At 37.9% G+C, this 24,111-nt stretch overlaps 1 long non-coding RNA gene across 1 annotated transcript; it reads left to right on the forward strand.

The window, feature by feature from the left end:
* Positions 1 to 1,383: 1,383 nt before the first annotated feature.
* On the forward strand, positions 1,384 to 13,935 carry LOC147378671 (uncharacterized). The gene is made up of 2 exons (XR_015153024.1): positions 1,384 to 2,395; positions 12,664 to 13,935. It is a non-coding gene; the product is annotated as an uncharacterized LOC147378671 (long non-coding RNA).
* Positions 13,936 to 24,111: the final 10,176 nt, after the last annotated feature.

The raw sequence follows: 24,111 nt of genomic DNA on the forward strand, positions 1-24,111 counted from the left end.
GAAAGGAAAATTGGAAAGGTTTATGGACCAATACTGCAAGCTTCGTATATTACTTCTGCTCACAGTTCATCATCTGGAACTGCAATACCTGGCCCACTCTAACTGCACTGGATGCTGGGAATTGTAGTCCAGATGGTCCCAGAAGGAAAAGGAAGTATCTGTCATAGACCTCTTCCTGAGCTTTCACCTACATGTCAACCAGGATATTGTCATTGTTGTTTAGTTGCTAAGTTGTTTCTGACTCTATTTGTGACTGCATGAGCTGTAGCCCACCAGCCTTCTCTGCCCATGGGATATCTCAGGCAAGAATACTGGCGTGGGTACCATTTCCTTCTCCAAGGGATCTTCCCAACCTCATCTGCAGCATTGGCAAGCGGGTTCTTTACCACTGATTCACCAGGGAAGCCTGTCAACCAGAATAGAAAGTAGAAACAAGAAATTCCTAGTGTATCACATCCTACTCAGAATATGAAGCAAAGGGTTAATCAACTCTATTAGATAATTATTCTAATAATTAATCCTTGTTTTCAATAATAATAATATTTAATAAAATTTTCAATTTACAAAATACAGTCCTATTCTTTAGGTAGGTGGGGTGGAATAGTGACAAGAATGTGGTCTTTGAGATAAGAAAGGTTTGGATATAACCTGTGGCTCCCGTACTTGCTGTGTTTGTCAGCTGAGTCTAGTTAGGTACCTCTTCTTGCCTTTATTTTTCATCTGAAAAGTGAAATAAAGAATCCTTTCCTTGAGAATTATGAATATTAAATAAATTACAGTAAGTAAAGCATCTAGATTAGTAGTTACTCTTTTTTTTTATAGTGACTATCATTCAACTGACTTATTCAACACTTTACAGACATTGCTAGCTCTAGGAAACTGACTTAGATAAACAATTTTTTCAAGTTCAGCTGAGACTAAACCTTCTTTTTCTGATTTCAAACTCCATGATCATTATTTTCCCAAGAAAATACATCAGAAATGTTTCAGTTAAGATGGTATAACAGAACTTTAAGTCAAGCACTAAAATATATACGGGAGTATATCTAATTGTGGCTTACTTAAAAGATTACAAGGCAAATCCATACTAAAGAAAAGAAAATCTTCAAAAATTTCAAATATTTACCTACCTTTAAATTCTGTGTGCCATACTCCTTCCAGATTAAAAATTAAGCTATGTTTTCCCACTTAGACATACTTTCTGTCTCTTGGAAACAAAATATATAGTGTTATTCTTTGTGTGATTCTTTGTGGTTCAGCTGTAAGTCAAACAAATAGCAGAGTTCTAAGACACCACAACCACCTAACTGGAAACACTTAAGTTGTCCTTCCTGATTGTTCAAGCTGGTTTTAGAAAAGGCAGAGGAACCAGAGATCAAATTGCCAACATCCGCTGGATCATGGAAAAAGCAAGAGAGTTCCAGAAAAACATCTATTTCTGCTTTCTTGACTATGCCAAAGCCTTTGACTGTGTGGATCACAATAAACTGTGGAAAATTCTGAAAGAGATGGGAATACCAGACCACCTGACCTGCCTCTTGAGAAACCTGTATGCAGGTCAGGAAGCAACAGTTAGAACTGGACATGGAACAACAGCCTGGTTCCAAATAGGAAAAGGAGTACGTCAAGGCTGTATATTGTCACCCTGCTTATTTAACTTCTATGCAGAGCACATCATGAGAAACGCTGGACTGGAAGAAGCACAAGCTGGAATCAAGATTTCTGGGAGAAATATCAATAACCTCAGATATGCAGATGACACCACCCTTATGGCAGAAAATGAAGAGGAACTCAAAAGCCTCTTGATGAAAGTGAAAGAGGAGAGTGAAAAAGTTGGCTTAAAGCTCAACATTCAGAAAACAAAGATCATGGCATCCGGATGGGGAAACAGTGGAAACAGTGTCAGACTTTATATTTTTGGGCTCCAAAATCACTGCAGATGGTGATTGCAGCCATGAAATTAAAAGACACTTACTCCTTGGAAGGAAAGTTATGACCAACCTAGATAGCATATTCAAAAGCAGAGACATTACTTTGCCAACCAAGGTTCGTCTAGTCAAGGCTATGGTTTTTCCAGTGGTCACGTATGGATGTGAGAGTTGGACTGTGAAGAAGGCTGAGCACCGAAGAGTTGATGGTTTTGAACTGTGGTGTTGGAGAAGACTCTTGAGAGTCCCTTGGACTGCAAGGAGATCCAACCAGTCCATTCTGAAGGAGATCAGCCCTGGGATTTCTTTGGAAGGAATGATGCTAAAGCTGAAACTCCAGTACTTTGGCCACCTCATGCGAAGAGTTGACTCATTGGAAAAGACTGATGCTGGGAGGGATTGGGGGCAGGAGGAGAAGGGGATGCCAGAGGATGAGATGGCTGGATGACATCACTGACTTGATGGACGTGAGTCTGGGTGAATTCCGGGAGTTGGTGATGGACAGGGAGGCCTGGCGTGCTGCGATTCATGGGGTCACAAAGAGTCGGACACGACTGAGCGACTGAACTGAAGTGAAGTTGTCCTTCATAAGTCGCCCAGTGTAGATGTGTATTGTATAGACTTCAAGGGTTACTAGTGTTCTGAGCCACTATGGAAATTACATAGTTTCTGTGTAGGCTGTACTTTTAAGGTCCCAGGACCCTTACTTAGGCTGGTTGGTGAGAGTTCTTTTAGGAATCACAGTTGTAAACATGGCCTTAATTAATTTTGCATACTATTTTACACTTTTTTCTCTGCAAGCACCTTAAGTTATATGCACACCTATTAGTAAACTAATGACTGCATATCTTCCAATGCTTGCCCTTGTTTTTTTGTGTACATTTTTCTCACTTCTAACTTGGCTTCACACTTTTTTTTGTATCAGAGCTCATTAGTTTTACTTCCTTTCTACTCAACCTGTATCACTCTCTGCTTATGCTTGGTGAAATGATCTGCTTTGCCAAAAAGCAATGCAGAAAATAATATTCATATTTGAAATCATTGATAAAAATACCGTATTATTAAGGAATTATAAAGATAATAAAAAGGAGCTATTTTCTGGCAAGTTAAGATCTTAGCTAAAAAAAAAAAAATACAAGCAGCACTTTACCCAATAAAAGTTTCAAATTGTCAAATCAACATTTTAAATCTTTTTCGTCTGTTGGAGAAAATGCAGACCTCCTTATTAAACCCCTATATATGTGCATCCAAGTTGGCACATGACTATTAAAAATGAAATAATCTTTTTCAAGCTGATCTTAGTCCTTTGAAATTTTGTTCTTGAAATAAAAAATTTCGTTCCTTCAGTCTTCTTTATTTGAATACTGTTTCTTTAGACTATACACTTTTATCAGACAGAAACAAGTTTATCCAGCTGAAACATTCAGTTAAATTGATGTATTTTGAAAATGGGTTAAAGGAACCACAAAGAAAATATATACTGCTATTTCTAAACCAAATGCCTAAAATATGAGTGTTAGGGGTGTTTATGCTTACTAAACAATCACAGCAAAGTTCAAGATGCATGTATTATGCAACTAGGGTTACTATTGGAGGAGGAAATGGCACCCCACTCCGGTACTCTTGCCTGGAAAATTCCATGGACGGAGGAGCCTAGTAGGCTGCAGTCCACGGGGCCACTAAGAGTCGGACACGACTGAACGACTTCACTCTCACTTTTCACTTTCATGTCTTGGAGAAGGAAATGGCAACCTACTCGTGTTCTTGCCTGGAGAATCCCAGGGACGGGGGAGCCTGGTGGGCTGCCGTCTATGAGGTCGCACAGAGTCGGACACGACTGAAGCGACTTAGCAGCGGCAGCATCAGGGTTACTATTAAATATTTTACAAGTAACATAGCAACTAATCATAACAGACACATATTATTTTGCTGTTATCTGTTTGGGTGCATACAGTTAGATTCTCGTCAACATCAAAAAGTAATAATACATTTTCCAGAAGGTTATTGCATTTCTATGTTATAAAACTGTTGTTTTTCATAAAATAAATTTTTAAAAATTTTATTCAAATGTTTCATTGTAATCAATACAAGTTGCTTTAACAAAAATTACTGTCACAGATACTATTGGGTTGGCCAAAAGATTCATTCATGTTTTTCCATAACATTTTGCAGAGAAACCCAAACAAACTTTTTGGCAACCCAACAGTTAATAATTACTTGTAATTTTTCTAGAGTGGCATAATTAGCAAAGCCATTATTAGTCAGACTGACTTGAGGGGAGAAGCAACCAAAACTTGAGGCACTACATAGATCTGGTACAAGAGTGCTTTTGAAGTGTGAGATATAACTAAAATATACCACCTCATAATATTCAGTAATAACTAAGATACAGAACACTTTGATTTTCTAAACTTTCTACTTTCAGATTATTACAAATTGTTTAGAACTCAGATACTATAATTACATATTCATTAGATACAGAATATATGTAGTATTTATTTGTATAATTTGCTAATAAATATATATATTAATTTATGCTATATATGATTTATATATAAATTGTTGTTGTTTAATTGCTGAGTCATATCTGACTCTTTTGCAACTCCATGGATTTGTGGTTCCATGGAACCACCAGGTTCCTCTGTCCCTGGGATTTCCCAGGCAAGAATACTGGAGTGAGTTGCCATTTCCTTCTCCAGGGGATCTTCCTGACCCAGGCATCAAACTTGTGTCTCCTACATTGGCAGGCAGATTCTTTACCACTGAGTTACCAGAGAAGCCCATCTATTTAAATATACAGCACTACATTTTATATGCTATATAAGTATATTATATATTATATAAACATATATAGTTATATAGTTTTATACCATATATAATTCAATCGACTATTGTATATTACCTCACTCTGTTGGAAGAGATACAATAGGGAGGCAGTTGATAATGGAATCAGTTCCACACATTTTAGATTTTAGGTCTGCCCCTTATTAATTATGCAATTTAGGATACTTAATTTCTGTAACTAATTATGACCAACCTAGACAGCATATTCAAAAGCAGAGACATTACTTTGCCAACAAAGGTCTGTCTAGTCAAGGCTATGGTTTTTCCAGTAGTCATGTATGAATATGACAGTTGGACCATTTTAAAGAAAGCTGAGCGCCGAAGAATTGATGCTTTTGAACTGTGGTTTTGGAGAAGACTCTTGAGAGTCCCTTGGACTGCAAGGACATCCAACCAGTCTATCCTGAAGAAAATCAGTCCTGAACATTCATTGGAAGGACTGATGCTGAAGTTGAAACTCCAATACTTTGGCCACCTGATGTGAAGAACTGATTCATTTGAAGAGACCGTGATGCTGGGAAAGATTGAAGGTGGGACAAGAAGGGGACAACAGAGGATGAGATGGTTGGATGGCATCACCGACTCAATGGAGGTGACTTTGAGAAAGCTCTGGAAGTTGGTGATGGACAGGGAAGCCTGGCGTGCTGCAGTCCATGGGGTTGCCAAGAGTGGGACACGATGGGTGACTGAGATGAACTGAATTTCTGTAAGTCTTAGTGTTTTCCATTTTAAATGGGAAAATTAACATCCTCTTAGAATTTTTGTGAGAATGAAGTAAGGGGATGTATACAAAATACTTACTGAAGTAGCTGGCAATTGGAAAACATAAAATAAGTTGCAGACAAGGGAGAGAACAAGAGGGGGCAGTTCACAGCAGCAAGTTTTGTAAGTGTTAATATATTCACTTACTTCATCCCAATTCTAGTGACCATACTGAACTACTTTATAATATATGATGTGACTTTCAAAAACAAAGCATGGATTTACAATCTCTAAAACAAGGGAAAATAATTTGATGTTCTCAAACAAGTGGTGTGTTGTTTATTTTTTGAATGACTCAGAAGGGTGAGATTTATGAGAATGAAAATAACCAATATGCAGGAAGATTTGCAAATGTATCAGTTTTACTATGGGCTTCCCTGGTGGCTCAGAGGGTAAAGCGTCTGCCTGCAATGCAGAAGACCTGGGTTCGATCCCTGGAACAGGAAGATCCCCTGGAGAAGGAAATGGCAACCCACTCCAGTACTCTTGCCTGGAAAATCCCATGGACAGAGAAGCCTGGTAGACTACAGTCCATGGGATTGCAAAGAGTCGGACACGACTGAGTGATTGCTTGCCTTGCTTGCAGTTTTACTATGTGGTTTGTGATTACAGAATTCTTAACAGAATACTTCGTGTGGTGGGAAAATAACTTATTTAAAATTACTCTTCAATTTGAAAGAGTTCATATCAGGGTTAAGACTAGTGTATGTAACATGAGAAGGTTGATGTATAAAACCAAGCCACAAAGTCAATACTCCCAAACAGTACTTGGCTAAGGACCTCTCAGTTAACAATAGAATTCTCCATGTGGCTTACCTCAGTTCTGCACTCAGTACTCCTACCAGAAATGCTAATGGAGATTCTCTGAAACAGGAATCACTGTGAAAAATTTTTCTGCTTACTTTTCTTCTCAGACTTAGAAGTCAGCATTTCTGGTTTCATAACCAGATGTTTAAGGAAGGAAAACGGTCTTCAGGAATCTTAGCAAATACTCCAGGCATAAACAACTTTCAGTATTTTTGTTTCATTAATGGTTAATGGTTTTATAAAGAGAAAACAGACAAAAACAAAATTTTCTGAGTTATATTTCCCCAAAGAAGATTTTACTCTTGGTAGATTTAGAGAAAGAGAAAAATGGATATAGCAATGTTCCTACTTATTAATTTTATCATCATATTAAAATTTTCTAGGGTATTTGCTTATACAGGATATATGGTGTATTTATATGATTATTTTGCCCAAGGAATTCAAATTACTTTATGTTTACATTTGAGTTCAGCTTGATTTTTTAACTTTGATAAAAACAACATTCTGATAACTTGCTGCATAAGGCTTTCAAAATATTGAAGTAACCCAAGCCCTTACTTGCCCTACCATATAAGGGAAGTATTATCAGCTTTCTTGTTGATGGGAAATTAGAACATAGCTGAAGTTCTAATGGCAAGTCCCACATTTATAAAGGCAATGGCATAACTGAGGGAGACATAAAGATATAGAAAGTAGATCCCTAATCCCTACAAAGTTTACAAACTTGTTGATATAATGGGTAAATCAGCAAGGAAAACTCACTGTACTAAGTGGAGGGTGGAGGATGCTTTGTGTGAATAGTTATAAATCTTGAATTTTTGAGGCAGGTTAGGAAACAAAATTTCTGAGGGAATCAAAGAAGCAGAGGTAAAATAGCAAGTGATTCTGAATTTACTGGCACATGTCTACCAGTATATATTTTGTCTTCATTTTAAAATATATTTTCACAACCTATAGAATTTTGGGTTGACAGATTTTTTTTTTCTTTCATCCCATGAAGGAGGTTTCTTGGCAGTCTAGCTCTCATTGTTTGAGGAGATACCAACAGTCATTTGAATTGTTGTTCCCCTATATGAAGTATACCATTTTTTATTGACCTCTGTCAACATTTGTCTCTTTTTATTTTGGTTTTATTTTTTTAATTTCATGGCTGCAATCACAATCTGCAGTGACTTTGGAGCCTCCCAAAATAAAGTCAGCTACTGTTTCCACTGTTTCCCAATCTATTTGCTATGAAGTTACGGGACCAGATGCCATGATCTTCGTTTTCTGAGTGTTGAGCTTTAAGCCAACTTTCTCACTCTCCTCTTTCACTTTCATTAAGAGGTACTTTAGTTCTTCACTTTCTGCCATAAGGGTGGTGTCATCTGCATATCTGAGGTTACTGATGTTTCTCCCAGAAATCTTGATTGCAGTTTGTGCTTCTTCCAGCCCAGTGTTTCTCATGAGCTACTCTGCATAGAAGTTAAATAAGCAGTGTGACAATATACAGCTTTGACATACTCCTTTTCCTATTTGGAACCAGTCTATTGTACCATGTCCAGTCCTAACTGTTCCTTCCTGACCTGCATACAGATTTCTCAAGAGGCAGGTCAGGTGGTCTGGTATTCCCATCTCTTTCAGAATTTTCCACCGTTTATTGTGATCCACACAGTCAAAGGCTTTGGCATAGTCAAGAAAGCAGAAGTAGATGTTTTTCTGGAACTCTCTTGTTTTTTCAATGATCCAGCAGATGTTAGTAATTCAATCTCTGGTTCCTCTGCCTTTTCTAAAACCAGGAAGTTCACAGTTCATGCATTGCCTAAGCCTGGCTTGGAGAATTTTGAGCGAGATGAGTGCAATTGTGCAATAGTTTGAGCATTCTTTGGCATTGCCTTTCTTTGGGATTGGAGTGAAAACTGTCCTTTTCCAGTCCTGTGGTCACTGCTGAGTTCTCCAAATTTGTTGGCATATTGAGTGTAGCACTTTCATAGCATCATCTTTTAGGATTTGAAATATCTCAATTTGCATTCCATCACCTCCACTAGCTTTGTTCAGAGAAGTGCTTCCTAAGGCCTACTTGACTTCACATTACAAGATGTCTGGCTCTAGGTGAGTAATCATACCATCGTGATTATCTGGGTCATTAAGATCTTTTTTGTACAGTTCTTCTGTATATTCTTGTCTCCTCTTCTTAATATCTTCTGCTTCTGTTAGATCCATACAATTTCTGTCCTTTATTGTGTCCATCTTTGCATGAAATATTCCCTTGGTCGGAGAAGGCAATGGCACCCCACTCCAGTACTCTTGCCTGGGAAATCCCATGGATGGAGGAGCCTGGTAGGCTACAGTCCATGGGGTCCGAAGAGTAGGATACGACTGAGCGACTTCACTTTCACTTTTCACTTTCATGCACTGCAGAAGGAAATGGCAACCCACTCCAGTGTTCTTGCCTGCAGAATCCTAGGGACAGGGGAGCCTGGTGGGCTGCCGTCTATGGGGTCGCACAGAGTCGGAAACGACTGACGTGACTTAGCAGCATTCCTTTGGTATCTCTAATTTTCTTGAAGAGATCTCTAGTCTTTCCCATTCTATTGTTTTCCTCTGTTTCTTTGCACTGATTGCTGAAGAAGGCTTTCTTATCTCTCCTTGCTATTCTCTGGAACTCCGCATTCAAATGAGTATATCTTTCCTTTTCTCCTTTGCTTTTCGCTTCTCTTCTTTTCACAGTTGTTTGTAAGGGCTCCTCAGACAGCCATTTTGCTTTTTTGCATTTCTTTGTCTTGGGGATGGTCTTGAACCCTGTCTCCTGTATAATGCCATGAACCTCCATCCATAGTTCATCAAACACTCTGTCTATCAGATCTAGTCCCTTAAATCTATTTCTCACTTCCACTGTATAATCATAAGGGATTTGATTTAGGTCATCCTGAATGGTATAGTGGTTTTCCCCACTTTCTTCAATTTAAGTCTGAATTTGGTGATAAAAGGCTCATGGTCTGAGCCACAGTCAGCTCCTGGTCTTGTTTTTGCTGACTGTATAGAGCTTCTCCATCTTTGGCTGCAAAGAATATAATCAATCTGATTTCAGTGTTGACCATCTGGTGATGTCCATGTGTAGAGTCTTCTCTTGTGTTGTTGGAAGAGGGTGTTTGCTATGACCAGTGTGTTCTTTTGGCAAAACCTTGTTAGCCTTTCCCCTGCTTCATTTTGTACTCCAAGGCCAAATTTGCTTGTTATTCCAGGTGTTTCTTGACTTCGTACTTTTGCATTCCAGTCCCCTATAATGAAAAGGACATCTTTTTTGGGTGTTAGTTCTAGAAGGTCTTTTAGGTCTTCATAGAACTATTCAACTTCAGCGTCTTCAGTGTTAAGGGTCGGGGCATAGACTTGGATTACTGTGATATTGAGTGGTTTGCCTTGGAAAAGAACAGATATCATTCTGTTGTTTCAGAGATTGCATCCGAGTACTGCATTTTGGACTCTTTTGTTGACCATGATGGCTATTCCATTTCTTCTAAGGGATTCCTGCCCACAGTAGTAGATATAATGGCCATCTGAGTTAAATTCACCCATTGCAGTCAATTTTAGTTCACTGATTCCTAGAATGTTGATGTTCACTCTTGCCATCTCCTATTTGACCACTTCCAATTTGCCTTGATTCATGGACCTAACATTCCAGGTTCCTATGCACTATTGCTCTTTATAGCATCGGACCTTGCTTCTATCATCAGTCACATCTACAACTGGGTGTTGCTTTTGCTTTGACTCCATCCCTTCATTCTTTCTGGAGTTATTTCTCCCCTGATCTCCAGTAGCATATTAGGCACCTACCAACCTGGGGAGTTCCTCTTGCAGTATCTTATCTTTTTGCCTTTTCATACTGTTCATGGGGTTCTCAAGGCAAGAATACTGAAGTGGTTTGCCATTCCCTACTCCAGTGGATCACATTCTGTCAGAAGGAAGGAAAGTTATGACCAACCTAGACAGCATATTAAAAAGCAGAGACATTACTTTATCAACAAAGGTCTGCCTAAGACAACGCTATTGTTTTTCCAGTGGTCATGTATGGATGTGAGAGTTGGACTATAAAGAAAGCTGAGCACCAAAGAATTGATGCTTTTGATCTGTGGTGTTGGAGAAGACTCATGAGAGTCCCTTGGACTGCAAGGAGATCCAACCAGTCTATCCTAAAGGAGACCAGTCCTGAGTGTTCATTGGAAGGACTGATCTTGAAGCTGAAACTCCAATACTTTGGCTATCTAATGCGAAGAGCTGACTCATTTGAAAAGACCCAGATGCTGGGAAACATTGAAGGCAGGAGGAGAAGGGGTCGACAGAGGATGAGATGGTTGGATGGCATCACTGACTCAATGGACATGAGTTTGGATAAACTCTGGGAGTTGGTGATGGACAGGGAGGCCTGTTGTGCTGTGGTTCATGGGGTCGCAAAGAGTTGGACGTGACTGAGCAACTGAACTGAACTAAACTGAAATGAATTTTGTTTTTAGTAGTTAATTATGATCTATGTGTATGTGGATTTGGGGAGATATTTATTCTGTTTGGGTTTTGTTGAGGTTGAATCTATGCATTTATGTCTTCTTTAAAACCAACTTTGGGGAATATTTGACCATTATTTCTTCTAATATATATATTTTTTAATGTAGTCTCTCTTCTATCATCCAGGGACTCCAGTTACACCCATGTTTGAAAACGTCCCTCATGTCCTTGAGACTCTTTATTTCTTCTAATCATTTTCTCTGCTTTGGATTGGATTAGTTATATTGATCTATCTTTAAGTCCACTGATTTTTCTGTTTTTTAAGCTCATCCAGTAAATTGCTAAATATCAAGTATTTTATATTCAAATCTAGAATTTCCATTTGATTCTTTTTTAGCTTCTGTTTCTCTGGTGAGATTTTATATCTTTTTATTCATTGAACACATATTTTCTTCTATTTCTTTAAGAGTGATTTTAGTGGTTGTTTTAAAATCCTTATTTGCTGATTTAAACATCTGTGTCATTTCAAATGGTCTCAATTGAATGTCTTTTCTCTTGAGAATGGCTCATGTATTCCTGTTAGTTTATCAAAGGGTTTTAGATTTTATCACCATTGTGAATGATACATGGTAGAAACCGGTTTATGTTATTTATCTAAAGAATACTGAGTTTTGCAAATTTTTCAGCAGGCAGTTAGCTTGATAGAAGTCAGATTATAAACTCTTTCTCTCCTTCAGTGGGCAGCAGCTCAAATTTAACTTCAGTTACTTTAATTGCAGTTAGGCTACTTGTAGTTGCCCCACACATGCATAATTAAAGGGCCAAAGATTTGGGCTTCCCTTCTCAATCCTTCCTGACTTTCCAACTGAGTCTATCAATTATGAAGTATGAGACCTTGGAAGTATATTACTCTCTTAAAACCTCAGTTTCATCATAAAGAGGTAATGGCAACTTCAGAGTTTTAATTAGTGATAGTGTACAAGGTGAGTAGAGAATAAAGATGAAGAACCAATTAAGTTTTAAAACTTATAGAAAAATAGACTAAACTAGTCTGAGAAATGTATTTTAATTCTTTCAGTTTACAGAGAAGTAATTTGATGCTTAGGAAGATGCAGGGACTTGAGTGACTTGTCCAAGGCTGTTAATCATTAACTTACTTTGGGTAGATTCTGGAGATAAGTTTTCAGAATTCTATTCAGCATTCTTCCCACTATAACCTACTTATAAGGCAGCTCAGTTGAACTCAGTTGGATACCCTGGGAATGCAGAGAAAACAAATGGATTTATGAAAGTTTATGGAGGAAGATTTGATCAGTGACCAATCAAGTGATGGCTTGGAAGTCCTAAAGATAGATATCTACAATGTAGATCACTAATAACTAAGAGAATATTGCCATCAACTGAAATAAGCAATGGAAGTTGGTAGGAAAGATGGTGCATTAGCAAAGGATTAGAGTAGGAAAAAAACACACTCAAGCTAGAATGTGAAGGATTTAAATAGTGAGTGAGGAAGAATTGTTTGTGAACAAAGTCTGCCAGGGGTTTGTAATAGGATATTTGGGCAGACTGGGAAAATCTTTCTATGACAGCTTTAAAACTAGGATAGTTTTCTGTCACAGCTGAAGTGTAACATTGCTTGTAAGCAAGAAGTCATATTCAGTGAATTCTCAAAGTTCTTCTGGAGTCTGTGATTCTTTGAAGTTCTTAGATTTAGTGCACTTGGCTTGGAAAATGGATGTTGGATATGGGACATAAAAATAGAAAGGATTTGAAATGACCTTTTAAATGTGAGGTGAATTAACCATTCCACTTCAGAAGGTTTACTATGGTATAACCTTTCCAGATCCTGCAGACTATAGTGCTTCTAAAGACTCAAGAATCTGAAACCTGGTCCACGCACTAGCCACATGGAGCCAGCATGTCTGCCAAGGCAGTTACAGAGAAGGAAGCTTGCCTTATCAAGAAGCAGCATCTGCACCAGAAGTAGGAGAGCCCTAGAGCTGCATTTCATCAGCACAAAAGGCGTGATGAGTATGACCAAACTTCCCCAACAGTTTCCTGTTGAAGGCGTTTTTGTAAATTAAAGAAGTTACATTTAACATCATTTTCTTTTTCTGGCTCAATTGGTAAATAGTTTTGCTTTTGTCAATGTTGGTTTTCTTCAAGCATAAACATGGATCCCAAACAAGTCTAAGAAAAGTGTCTTTTGTTGTTGTGGTTTTGTTTTTTGAGGAAAATCCTATATTTCAAATCATATTATTGTGAGAAAAATCAGAGTGATCAAAAATGATGTTTCAAAATCCTGCTTTGAACTTGTCTTAGTCTGGGACCCGGAAAAGCTGTTTCTGTTGTGGAAATATGTGGATCTTGGTGATCTAGACCCAATAAATTGTTCTCATGTCAGTGAAGTGGTTTATTTACAGCATCTTGATGGGAGAAAGTGTGGAGGCTAGTAGTCCATTTAACTACAGTGGTGAGTACCACTCATAAAGATAGATATGTTCAAAATTTGGTCTCTTTCTTTACAGTTCATAGATTTTATTTCATGACAATTATAGTCAGAGGAACATGGGATAGAAATTATTAACATTAATTTAGGCAAACTAGAGAAAAATTGATAGTCATTATTTCTGTCAATGTGTAGCAGTGTGATCTTACTGAAGCATGCATTGAAGTTGACCATTTGGGAATGGTGACTGCTCTCAGTACCCATCTATAGTATTTGTGTATAATGGAGAGGGTCTACAGGGATGAAGTTTTGTGCACTGGATCTTGGGGCCATAGAGAAAGATGATGCTGAAATGATAAAGACATAATGGGGTGTATTTACAAGCCTAATCTATGAGTAAGAGTCATTCTCTCCAGCTTTGGGGACTGAAGGGAAATACAGAGCTATTTTGGTACCTGAGAGGTTTTGCAGCTTTGTGAGCAGCTGGAGGGAGGTTTGGTATACAGAAGTCTCTTAACCACATGGCAGCATGTGGCAAATGAATTAGAACTATTCTTAGACTTTTCCTTGTAGCATTAACTAGATTATATTCTTGTTCTACAGTCTATGGCCATTTCATGGAGAAATAGGGAATCAAATTCTTGATTAAAAGTTATTTGATCTTAATATTTGTCACAGTCTTTCTTTTAGCAGTGTTTCGGGGAAAAAAGCATTTATTATTTATTCCTTCATCGTGAATTTTCAGCTGGATTCTAAAGTATCAATGAGGGACAATAGGAAATGAAGACAGAATGCTAATCTAAATTATGATGAACCCTCAAGAGGCATGGCAGTGAGATAGGGTTTTATTTGTAACACAATGGGCAACAATTGAAGATCAAGAGAAGCCTTGAGAGCAAACGTCAAACAGTAGAGCTATTTACTGCCTTTTGGTTACATCCAGATAGTGTTTCAAACTGTAAAACCTCATGTCAAGAGTGATGCTGGGTTGGGGTAGAGACCATATCTACTGTGTTATAGCTGGTGCACTACCCATATTTGTATGTATTGCATGCCCCCCTCAACCATCATAGACATTACTGTTGGCAATTCCTGATCTAGAATAGGTCTTCAAGCACCAGATAGAAGCACTGTATCTCCACATTTACATGCATACCCCCAGGTCTGACCAACCTATCTGTTCAAGTAGTCTCATTAATGTTAATGCTAAATGATTATGGTTATTCACATGTATGACTATTGGACTTCAGCACCACCTATTTCTGCAAGTCTTCAGTGATGTCTCACATACAAGAGAAAAAAAATTCACTCATGTTTTCCCCCAGGCTACCAACAAGTCTTTTGAGGGATTTGTCATATCACAACCACTGTAATTGATGCCCTCTTGGGGAAAGCATCTTCCCTGCTGCTCAACTGGCCCCAAGGGTGGCTACCACTGCTTGGCTACAACTCTGCAGGTGCCACCAGATGTTACCACCCTCTCTGGTCCTGAGTTGGAGATGTTTCTGTTTCCATATTAGTTTTAAACTTTTCTTTATGTGACAGAGACTATCAAGAGTTTTACTGGAAAATAGCATCTTCAGTTCTGAATCTAATCTTTCTTCTTTATATGTTACAAAATCCATCCTTAGGACCGTTTGGCAGAATGACATCAGGACGTCCCATTATTTGCCATTTTCCCCTTATTTTCCCAAGATTCTTCCAATCTCCATCTCCCACATACTTCATTTCCTTCTTTCAGCTAAAAAAGTACAGAACCTCAAATGTATCTCATTTCATCCAAATGGACACTCAATTTGGAAGATGACCTTCAGATTTTCAGATAAGGAAGCCTAGTTTTGGACTAAGTTCAGTTAAGTCGCTCAGTTGTGTCCGACTCTTTGCGACCCCATGAATCGCAGCACAACAGCCCTCCCTGTCCATCACCAACTCCCGGAGTTTACACAAACTCATGTCCATTGCGGCAGTGATGCCATCCAACCATCTCATCCTCTGTCAACCCCTTCTTCTCTGCTCTCAATCTTTCCCAGCATCAGGGTCTTTTCAAATGAGTCAGCTCTTCGCATCAGGTGGCCAAAGTATTGGAGTTTCAGCTTCAACATCAATCCTTCTAATGAACACCCAGGACTGGTCTCCTTTAGGATGGACTGGTTGGATCTCCTTGCAGTCCAAGGGACTCTCAAGAGTCTTCTCCAACACCACAGTTCAAAGCATCAATTCTTCGGTGCTCAGCTTTCTTTATAGTCCAACTCTCACATCCATACATGACTACTGGAAAAACCATAGCCTTGACTAGATGGATCTTTGTTGTCAAAGTACTGTCTCTGCTTTTTAATATGCTATCTAGGTTGGTCATAACTTTCCTTCCAAGGAGTAAGTGTCTTTTAATTTCATGGCTGCAGTCACCATCTGCAGTAATTTTGGAGCCTCCCAAAATAAAGTCTGCCACTGTTTCCACTGTTTCCCCATCTATTTGTCATGAAGTGATGGGACCAGATGCCATGATCTTCATTTTCTGAATGTTGAGCTTTAAGCCAACTTTTTACTCTCCTCTTTCATCAAGAGGCTTTTTGGTTCCTCTTCACTTTCTGCCATAAGGGTGGTGTCATCTGCATATCTGAGGTTATTGATATTTCTCCTGGCAATCTTGATTCCAGCTTGTGCTTCCTCCAGCCCAGTGTTTCTCATGATGTACTCTGCATAGAAGTTAAATAAGCAGGGTGACAATATACAGCCTTGACGTACTCCTTTTCCTATTTGGAACCAGTCTGTTGTTCCATGTCCAGTTCTAACTGTTGCTTCCTGAACTGCATAGAGGCTTCTCAAGAGTCTAGCAGGATACAATAAATACTAGACTAATATTACTTAGTGTAGGTAACAAGCTGCATTTACTTTCATGTTTTCATGGTTTGAAGGTGTACTCATAATCACATAAATATAGGTGTACCTACAAACACAATCTTTGTGAAAGCTTTGGCTTAAAAGTTGGAATTGTTCTTCATCTATTCTAGTAAATTTTATTTAAATTCTCCTTTCTTTTCGCCTTTAGTTTGTTTATACCACTACACTTAAGCTGAAGAGTATTCAGTTCTTTATATTTCTTCTAAATGAGAGTTGAAAACCTTTCGTTAGTCTTGCCTTGTTACAACTTTCCCATCTTCTCCAAATATGTCATCCTCAGAACTCAGTCAGGACTTGTGTCTTTGAATCTTTTCTTGATTAATCATATTTTGTTTTAGCTGCCATCGTATTCATTCTCATTTTCTGAAATTTTTTTTTGAAGGAGCACTGCTTTCTTGAAAATATTTTACCATATATTCTTACTTGATATTGGAGTACAGCCAGTTAACAATGTTCTGATAGTTTCAGGCGGGCAGCAAAAGGACTTGGCTATACATATACATGTATCCATTCTTCCCCAAACTCCCTTCCCATCCAGGCTGCCACATAACATTGAGTAGAGTTTCCTATGCTCTATAGTAGGTCCTGTTGCTTATCCATTTTAATATGTACCCATAGCAATATGTTCATATCAATCCTAGACTTCTGCCTATCCTCCCCTCCTAGGAGCCACAAGTTCATTCTCTAAGTCTGTGAATATATTTCTGTTTTGTAAATAAATTTATTTGTATCATTTCTTTTTAGATTCTGCATAAAAGGGATGTCATAAAATATGTCTTTCTCTGTCTAATTTACTTCACTCAGTATGATAATCTTTAGGTCCAATTGTGTTTTACAAAGCTGATTTCTAATACTTGGAAATTAGTAGATTTTGGACCCAAGAGGTAGACATTCAGAGTTCAAAGGGATCTCCTATTACTTAAGAATTTGCATTAGTGTTCTACTATACTGGATTATAATCCATATGGAACCAAAAGAATTTGGGCCACAAAAAGAATGGTTTTTGGCTCATTTGGTAATTCAACAAAAATTTATTGGATCCGTATTTGATGTCACAGATATATTACACTCAGTGGTGGCAATGGTGGTTACAGTGTTAGTTAACAATCAGTGTCTTGTTGATGTATGGCAAAACCAATACAATATTGTAAAGTAATTAGCCTCCAATTAAAATAGATAAATTTAAATTAAAAAAAATCAGTGTCTCCTGAGGAAAATATAACCTTTAGGGAGAGATAGAAAGTTTAATGATATATGGAAACCTTAAAAATATAACACAAAAGAAGTTTGTAAAAATGTTACTATAAGCTGGTAGAGGAAAGAAAGTGAAAGTGAAGTCGCTCAGTCGTGTCCGACTCTCTGCGACCCCATGGACTGTAGCCTAACCAGGTTCCTCCGTCCATGGGATTTTCCAGGCAAGAATACTGGAGTGGGTTGCCATTTCCTTCTCCAGGAGATCTTCCCAACCCAGGGATTGAACCCGGGTCTCCCGCATTGTAGGGAGACACTTTACTGTCTGAGCCACCAGGGAAGTCCTGGTAGAGGAATACACAACAAAACTTTGAAAAAGCTCTTGAGAAGTTTCTGGGTTTGTTCCAATTTATTCAGGAGGATGAAGAGCTTCTACATGAAACGGTGTGTGCTTGGTCACTCAGTCGTGTCCAATTCTTTGTGACCCCATGGACTGTAGCCCACCAGGATCCTCTGTCCATGTAATATTCCAGGCAAGAATACTGGGGTAGGTTGCTATTTCCTAAAGATGCATAAAACAGGAACAAAACACAATAGCTTGAGGAGGTGTAGGAAAACAAATATTAGGGTGAAATTCGGGTGAGTGAATACACATGTTATGTCACAGAGAAAAAATAGAAGAAACTGCTTATGGAGTTAGATAAGGCTCATCTAGTAAAATATAAGGCTCTTCTCTCAAAACTCTGACCTTTGAAGCAGAGCCTTCCCACATTCTGTGAAATAGTAGTGATCTTTTGGCATCAGCCTCAGAGGAAAAATCATGTTGGTATGGGGAAACTACTTGCTGTGGTGTAATTTCCATGGCACATCTCAAGGTATCAAGATTCTCATAGTCCATCAACTTCTACACACTTCTGCTAATACACCAAGAAAAAAAATCACTTAGAAAAATATCTAGAATATTTAATTTTGTAACTTTTATTTCTAATACAGAAACTGAATGTTTGGGTTAACAGCTAGAATTTAAAAATCAAATGAAAAAACAAACGGAAATAACAACAACAGCAAATACTCTTCCTGTATTTGTAAGTCAAGAGTTTGGAATAGAAAGAAGAAGGGAAGTAAAACCCTGACTTCACAAATAATGAAGTTTTTAGTACCATTTTTTTGATACCACTGCTTATGATGAAAAACACATGGATCTGACAAGAAGAGGAAACATCTTATAGCGTGTGAGTCTGTCAAGATAATCTCAGATTTGAGAAGAGAATTTAAACTGAAATTGGAGAATTTGGCATAAGGAAAGCCAAAGGAGGAATTGTGCAAGTATTTCTTAGCAGGAAGAGTGATCAGAAGCTGTTTTTGAGGCTTTAGTTATCTATGTTCCAATTTTCAAAACACTATCTTTTATCAAAGAAAGAGAAAGATTTTGGATGAACCCTACCACCCGGCTGTCCTCAAGGACTGTCCCTGCTGACAGCTCCCCTTGTTGCCCTACAGGTTTGGATCCCTTTGCTTATGGAGGCGAAAAGCGACCAGGGATGAACTGGTCTCTCCATGCCCTTTTTGGAGGGTCTAATTTAGACTTCTGCTACATTCTCTTGAACCCTGATGAAGTTAATTTCATTTCTTAGCCCTAAGTCTGCCTTATTCCAGTATTTTCCTTTTTTCAGGCAGTTTAGGTCTTGGCAAGCCTGATGCTGAATCACTCTTTTGTGTAAAGTCCCAACATATTGGATAGGTATGTATTCTAATAAAGACTTTTGTTGTTGTTTAGTTGCTAAGCCAATAAAGGTCAAGGCTATCATTTTTCCATGTATGGATGTGAGAGTTGGACTATAAAGAAAGCTGAGCGCCAAAGAATTGATTCTTTTGAACTGTGGTGTTGGAGAAGACTCTAGAGAGTCTCTTAGACTGCAAGGAGACCCAACCAGTCCATCCTAAAGGGAATCAGTCCTGAATATTCATTGGAAGGATTAATAGTGAAGCTGAAACTCCAATACTTTGGCTACCTAACGCGAAGAGCTGACTCATTTGAAAATATCCTGGTGATAGGAAAGATTGAAGGTAGGAGGAGAAGGGGTCAACAGAGGATGAGATTGTTGGATGGCATCATCGACTCGATGGACATGAGTTTGGGTAAACTCCAGGAGTTGGTGATGGACAGGGAGGCCTGGCGTGCTGTGGTTCATGGGGTCGCAAAGAGTTGGACATGACTGAGCAACTGAACTGAACTGAACTGAGTCGCTAAGCAGTATCTGACTCTTTCTGCCCCATGGACTGTAGCCCGCCAGGCTCCTCTGTCCATGGGATTTCCCAAGAATACTGGAGTGGGTTACCATTTCCTTCTCCAGGGGATCTTCCTGACCCAGGGATCAAACCCTTGTCTCCTGGCAGGCAGATTCTTTACCACTGAGCCACCAGGGAAGCCAATAAAGAATTCTTGTGCGTGCTCAGTCACTTCAGTCGTGTCTGACTCTTTGCAAGCCTGTGGACTGTAGCCCACTAGGCTCCTCTGTCCATGGGATTCTCCAGGCAAGAACACCACGGTGGACTGCCATGCCCTCCTTTAGGGGATCTTCCCAACCCAGGGATAGAATCCCTGTTTCCTGAGAGACCTCCTGCATTGCAGGTAGATTCTTTGCCTGCTGAGCCACCAGGGAAGCCCAATAAAGACTTTAAAGAGGGTACTTAACTACTAAAATCATAACTGTGTTTTATGTTCTGTGTTAAAAGCATGAATATGATTAATTTAAAATTGAGACTACCAAATGTCTCTGTCTTTAGCGACAATCCCTAATGAGCTGTCTGTGGAAAATTATGGGAACAGTTTCTGAAGATGTTTCTTTACTTTCCCTAGCTGATGAGGACAGAAATTTTTTGATCTGTGAACAAAGAAGTGTAGGAGCCGATGGTGACACTGCAGGAAGAGGAGGAGGAAGCAGAGAGAAGGAAGAGGATTGGGGGTTGTCTCATGTTCATTATCCCGACCCCTCCACCCTAGAACTCACCATGTCCAATATCTGGGTCTGACCCTTTACCCACAACCAAAGCCAAACTCTCCTCTGGTTCATCAGTTCCTCTCATTTCTGCCCTACCAAATTGCAGTTTTCAGAATGAACTTAGTTTTTTGAGTTCAGATGAAGCTTTTTTAATAAAAGTGGTACATTTGGGCAGATCTGCTGAATATTTTGTGGATTCATAAGGACATTCATGACATACATATTCTAACCCAGACAAGAGACCATATACAGACTTATCATTGCTAGAATCAAAATGTATGTAGAAACCAATAGTTTATTATTAACTATTATTATTATTTTACCAAATATTTGGTGGCTCAGATGGTAAAGAATCTGCCTGCAATGCAGGAGACTGGGTTCGAACCCTAGGTTGGAAGATTCCCTGGAGAAGGGAATGGCAACCCACTCCAGTATTCTTGCCTGAAAAATTCCATGGACAGAGGAGCCTGACAGGCTACAGTCCATGGGGTCACAAAGAGTTGGACTCGACGAAGCAACTAACACTTCAACATTTTAAATAAATTTAAAAGCCAGAGTATAGTCCACTTAAATGAAAAATAGCTAATATAATAGAATGAAAAGCACTTTAACCTTCTCATAAATCTTCAATTAAAATTATTTTGCAGGTTTTAAGAAAATAAAATGTTAAAGATTAAATCTATATTTCCTCTGTAAGAAATTATTATAGAAGATGCTATGAAATTTGTACTTAATTGTTTTTATAATGGCCTGGGTTGGAGCATGCTAATGGTAGTATTTCCATTTATTCTACCTAATATTTTGTTTTAATATTTATTCTTTCTTCACTCTTTCTTGGTAAGATATAGAGACATGGATGAATCTGTTAATTATGAAAATGTGAAATGTCTTTCTTTTCTAGCTGAGACTTCTAATTGATTTCCAGAAATCAAAGGTTCTAACTCCCACTTCAGTGCTTTAGTTAAGACTTCCAAATAAGTTAACTTTAATTTTAAAAGAGAGCAGCTAATATGACTAGTCTTTAAACCCAAGATTCATATTAAAAAGATTATTAAATCAAATGTATCAGTGAGCATATATATCATTCAAAAATGGTTAAGTGAAATCTGATTCTCTAATCGGAAGAGAAAATGTCATCAGAGATGTGGCAAAGCAATAAAATTGTATAGGATCCATGTAGAGATGGAAGAAAGCTGAAGACAGTGCTTCTCAAACTATAATAGGCAAAAAAGAAGCAGCTGAAGATCTTCTTAAAATAAATATTCTGCCTTAGGAGAGCTGGGTGAAGACTTAGAGTCTGCATTGCTAATGAGTTTCAGGCAACGCCTGAGTTCCTGATCTTTGCACCTTAAGTGGATGGGGAACTGGAGAACATACTATGATTCCACTTCATTTTTCTTTATCTCCTTTTTCTCCCACAGTTGACCTATCTTTTAACTGAGGCAGGTCAGAGTGGATTGTGATGTTAAGGGGATGAGTTTAAGGATAACTTTTATAAAACTTTTCTGCTTCCAAATCAACTGAAAAGAAGTTACATGTTTTTTTCAGTCAAGATGGCTCATGGGCTACAACAGAAATCACAAAATCATTGGTAATATGCACTGAGTTTTTTTTTTTTTTTTTAAGCTTCATGTAGTTTTGCTGATAAAGGTAGGAAACTTGGAATTCTCCACCAACCTGCAAGTTTATTATCCTTAATATCTCTCTTAGTTTGAAAACAAGTGCAATTATTACTTGGTTTGGAAAAAAAAGTATATAGGATACAAATAAATGATTCAACACAATTGTAATGACATTTCTGGATTATCAGATTAAATGTATACACTGTTTTTCTGGTAAGTATGTGGTTTATCATCCCCTACAAATCCATGCATTCCTTGATGGCAAGGACTTTGCCTCATACTTACCCTGTGCACTCTACAGGGTCCAGCAATTTCTGAGTGCACAGTAGCACTCAGGACATCTGGTGCAACCTTGTCTTCTCTTAAGTCTGCATTCTCCTGCTTTATTTTGTAAACAAGACACTTAAGTATAAGGCCTGTCCTGCATGGAGAGCTGCAGTTAACGGTGCACATGTGGTTCTGGTTTTCACTTCCTAAGAAACATTTGTTTTGAGGTGACTCTTGTCCTGTTTACTTTTGCATAGAGCCTTGTTTATTACTTGAAAGGGAGCCTGATAAGAACTGTTGTACAGTGCTTTAGAAACAAATTATGTCACTTTTAGGATTGTAAACATTGGCTAAATAATTTGTTGAGGTTTGGGGATGAGTTTATTATACTATTCTCTTTTTGTGTACATTTGAAATTTTGCAAAATTAATCTAAAAGAAATAGAGAATCAAAACAGAAGAAAACACTATTTACAAGGTTAAGTGAGTATAAAACCAGAGAAACTAAAATGGAAACACAGATACACATGGATGTATCTATTAATAAATTAAGGCATATGTGTGTAATTTGGTAGTTTAAAATCTTACAAAAAAGTATCTACTTGGAAAATTATTCCTCGAGACTAAACAGGTCAAGCTTTTATAGACTTTTATCACTGTCTTGATTTATTCAAATAGGTTTAAAATGGTTAAATAAATGTGAGGGGATATTTCAAAATGTTATTTGAGGTTTGGCTATTACATGGACCCATCAGTTCTGGCACTGCTCACATATTGAATCTGATCTGTCATTTAACGTTGTCCACCAAGAAAGACTACATGAGGGCTTGGAATGATCAGTGCAAATGTAATACTACCATTTGTGAAACAATGGATTAGTCATTCATGCCCTTATTTTAACAACAAACATTAAGGGCATATTTTATATAAGACACTATTCTAAGGACTTCAGGAAAAGCAAGATACATTAGGTTTGTTCTTTCCTCAGCATCTTGTAGTTTAATTAAGAAGATTTCACTTGCGTATTTAACTGTAAACACAGAGACTTCCTGTCCCAGCAGGAGTTATAAAGGAAGACTAGGAGGTGGGCAAAGTACTTTTGCCCAGATAGGAAGGATGCTCGATTGATGACGGACCAATGAAAGTATCTTCACGTTAAAAAGACCTGTAGACATGCCAGTGTGAGAAATGTTTTTTTTCTTTCTTTTTTTAACTACTTGGTATAACAACAACTTTTATTTATTTGTTGAAGTACAGTTGGTTTACAATACTTTAAGTGTACAGCAAAGTGATTCAGCTGTACATATATCTATATCTATTCTTTTTCAGATTCTTTTCCACTATAGGTTATTACAAGATATTGAGATTTATTATGTTCTGACCTGAACACATCTTACCCTTTAGGTTTTACTCATTTAGATAGACATTAATAAACATAAGCAGATCAATACTACGATTTAACATTGTAGTACCAGCTGTAGATGATAAACTATTGAGTATACAAATACAATTACAGACCTGTATGTACAGTATAACTCAGATTTGTAATAATTCATGTATTTCTATACATGCCAATGTAGATTTGGGAAATTTTAAGCAAGATATACACCAAACTACAAGAGTAAGTCTAGGGGAGGGAATTAGATGAAATAGGGAAGGGAATTCTTCTTAGGTCAGCTTTGGAAGATTTTTACTTTTCTTTTTAGTATTTTACAGATTACAGAGTTATGATTTTAATTCCAATATAGAACAGTCTTTACAAAGTATTTAGTCCATGTCTCTGTCTTCAGAAAAAATAATAAAATCATGTGGAGAGGCTTTTCTTATTTTTGGCTTTAGATTTTCCTTTTATTTAAGCAA

This window comes from Bos grunniens, chromosome 2 (genome assembly GCF_055505025.1).
Source record: "Bos grunniens cultivar Pamir isolate PY7600 chromosome 2, Bosgru_T2T1.0, whole genome shotgun sequence".
NCBI lineage: Eukaryota > Metazoa > Chordata > Mammalia > Artiodactyla > Bovidae > Bos > Bos grunniens.